The sequence below is a fragment of the Gadus morhua genome, chromosome 5, assembly GCF_902167405.1.
Source record: "Gadus morhua chromosome 5, gadMor3.0, whole genome shotgun sequence".
Taxonomy (NCBI): domain Eukaryota; kingdom Metazoa; phylum Chordata; class Actinopteri; order Gadiformes; family Gadidae; genus Gadus; species Gadus morhua.
Genome location: NC_044052.1, coordinates 4286220 through 4289508, shown reverse-complemented (window position 1 = coordinate 4289508; position 3289 = coordinate 4286220). Strand labels below are relative to the sequence as shown.

The window sequence follows — 3289 nt, the reverse complement described above, 5'->3', positions numbered from 1 at the left end:
GGCCGGTCGTCATTACTCCCGTCGGCGTAACGTTAAATCAATGAACACTCGGCTTTTACATTACGTCAAACTCCCTCAGGCTTTACCTTCACATCTCGCACCTAAATAACTAAATAAAAGCCAATTAAACAGGCGCATTGTGTTCAGCCCTCCCCCTGCTTTAATTTTCGGCCAATAGCAACTCTGTTAACATTGCGTCAACCTGTCAACGCATGCTCGAGCGTGGCAAGATTTGATTTGCAGCGCAGCACGCCCGTGCCCGCGCTGCAGGCGCGTTCACGTATTTTGTGGCGCGTCAAATGCTGCTCGAGTTGAAATATTTCAACTTTTCGGCAGCAAACGCGTGATGACGGCCAAGCAGCGTTCAACAGCGTTGCCAAAGCTGTGTTTTGCGTCCCCTTCAAAGCTTCATCCATATATGCATGCAGTGGCGAACTTAGCCCTTTGGGGGCTCCAGGCGAACAGTCATTTGGGGGCCCCTGCATCTACCGGTCTCAGTACCTTATATCGCATAATGAGATACTCCATACAAGGGATGAACAAAAGTCACTATCCTTCTTTCATGCAAATGTTAATTATCTATTTACAAATTGAGAATAACATACAAAACAATAAGATTAGTTATGTTGACACATTACACTGACTGTTAACCATAAGTCCTCATTTACCTGAGGGTTTCCAGTAGCTCACAGCAGCTATCTGCTGTGAGCTACTGGAAACCACTACTGGAAACCCACTGATAGCTGCGTCCAGCTATCACTATATTTCCTGTGCTCTTCAGACCTTTCATGGTTGATTAGATGCATTGCAAGGTTATTCTAGTCTTTAAATCCTTCCTCACTCAGTTGTTTTTGTTTTCCAGAAAGGCAACAACAAAAGCAAAAAACTTTCACTTTTTTTGCACTTTCACTGTAGATTAACCAAGACCTGTTCACCCTCTCACCATTTTTCATTACTATGTAATAGTATGCTTTTGTGAATCTGCGGCCCTTGGGCCAGAGTGCTGGGTCATCCACAAGAATATGTGTGCACCTGCCCAAGACACAGCAGCTTGGGCCAGAGTGCTGGGTCATCCACAGGAATATGTGTCTCGCAGTCATTGTTATCGTTATTGTCATAAATTTCAATAACCAAAGTGGAAGAAGGAGAGTGAGAAATATTCACTACAAGTTGTGCATCATCTCCGTCAGTTTGTTGACACACGTCATTAGCATCGCTGCTGGCTGAGCCAGAGCCACTTGGAATGAAAGGAGCAGTAACGTGACAGCAAACGACGTTGACGGCTGCTCTTGATCCGCCGACAGTCCCGCTGCCACTGCGGTGGCTGTAAAACAGCTTGATAGCTTTGGCAGCTTTGAAAGAAAGTCCTGCCTTTGGTCTTTCTTTTTATGTGACCCGCTTTCGTACGATCGCTTCATGTTTCACTCGATTTATGTCTCACTCGATTTCTCTCTCTCTCTCTCTTACGGCTTACTGTTTTGAATTTGACATAATTTCCGCATACGCATGATGAGCGTGATGCGCGTAACATGGAATAGTCCATGTAGTGCAGACTGAAGGGGGGTGCACACGGAAAGATCGTCAAAACATGAGTAATAATTAGACATCCCGATGCTACTATTGTGAAGAGATTTTTATAAAAATAATAAATATGGGGACAAAATATATGCATTGGGGCCCTCTTGACCAGATCAATATTGTAAATAAGAAACTGTTCTTAATGTTTTATCGTGAAAAAAAAAAAAAAAAAAAAAAAAAAAAATTGGGGTCCCCAAAAACCTTCTATGGGGCCCGGGGCTCCAGGCAAATGCCTGGTTTGCCTAATAGTACGGCCCGCCCCTGTATGCATGGCATGCCGAGCAGGCGATTTGTTACGATGGACCATTGGTAACAGTAGGCAACGTGTTTACCTGGGTGAATAATTTAACTTTTTTGCACCACTTTACTATCTCTCTTGTAAACCAATCCTTACAGACATTTGGAAATAAACATGTCCTCTGCCGTTGTCCCATGTCCATTGTGACAACATTGGGCAATGTTGCCGTGTCATGTTTTGTTTGGGGTGTGTGTGTGTGTGTGTGTGTGTGTGTGTGTGTGTGAAATTTTTATACATACATTTATAAAAAAGTAAAATCTATTTACATATTGTAAAGTTATGCCAAAATACAATAAAATGCTTATTTAACACTATTGTGGTATTAGCACTGAATGATTGAAGCATAAAAGAGTTCAAAAGCATCTAACAGAAAAAATAGACATGAGCCTATATGATTACATTTGTGTTGCGGTTATGAGGGGGTCCTTGAAATAATTTCTGCCCTATGGGGGGGTCCCCGGCCCCATATAGTTTGAGAACCCCTGACCTATAGTCTCTGTCTTCTCCAACTCAAACACGCGCTTTTTCCCGTCGAGTGGGCGTGGCCTATGTGAAGTGGGCGTGGCCGGGGTGACGTAATGGCTCCGCCCCTGTCTAAAAGTGCTGCCATCTGTGGCTGGAGTAGTTATTGCAGCTTAAGTGTTCGATCCTGCTTCCTAGTGGCTATGTGAGGGTAATGCAGCTTGTGTGTTCGATCCTGCTTCCTCATGGCTATGTGGGAGCAGCTTATGTACTTAAAATACGTAACATGGCCTTGAGCGTCTGGGTTTCTCGAACACCTGGGCCGCTCGTATCTCTAGAATTGACACATGATGAATGGCTTCCTGTATGAGCTGGATGCATCCCTAGGCTCACGATCCCTCCCTAGGATGAGAAAGAAGCCTCTCTAATTGGCAAGGACATATGTGGCCTGTTGGTATGAATGTGGGAATTATGTAACAAGACAGAACAAGGTTGAAAAATTTGAGCTTTGCAATATGCAATGCAGTTGTGCTATGTTTAAGCATCTCACTTCTGATTCGGTCAGGCCCACAGGCTTTATGGGACTTTATAGATCCTATGGCATGATAATCTCGCATTCTGAGGTTTTCTAACATTAAGATGAGTTCCCCTACCCTATCTATGCTCTAGCATGGCTTATGCCAGACCTCATCTCAATCTACATTGAGATGAGGTCTGGGAACCACACATTAATTTTTTCATGTTTGAGATGTGCATCAAAGCCTGTTGGTAGCAGGGCAGAGACATCCTTCTTGGTAATGAAAGAGTTTAACGCCGAAAGTTGCTCTTTTATATCGCTATTCTACCGCTCTGGAATTACACTTGTTTTTGTGGCCTTGAGCGTCTGGGTTTCTCGAACACCTGGGCCGCTCGTATCTCTAGAATTGACACATGATTAATGGCTTCCTTGCT

General features: G+C 43.9%; 1 long non-coding RNA gene across 1 annotated transcript in view; it reads right to left on the bottom strand.

Moving 5' to 3' along the window:
• LOC115544546 (uncharacterized) overlaps window positions 1-311 on the bottom strand; it is a 3909-nt gene extending 3598 nt beyond the window's left edge. Inside the window, exon 1 of the long non-coding RNA XR_003976907.1 lies at window positions 1-311. This exon is cut by the window's left edge and continues 961 nt beyond it. This is a non-coding gene — a long non-coding RNA (uncharacterized LOC115544546).
• Window positions 312-3289: the final 2978 nt, after the last annotated feature.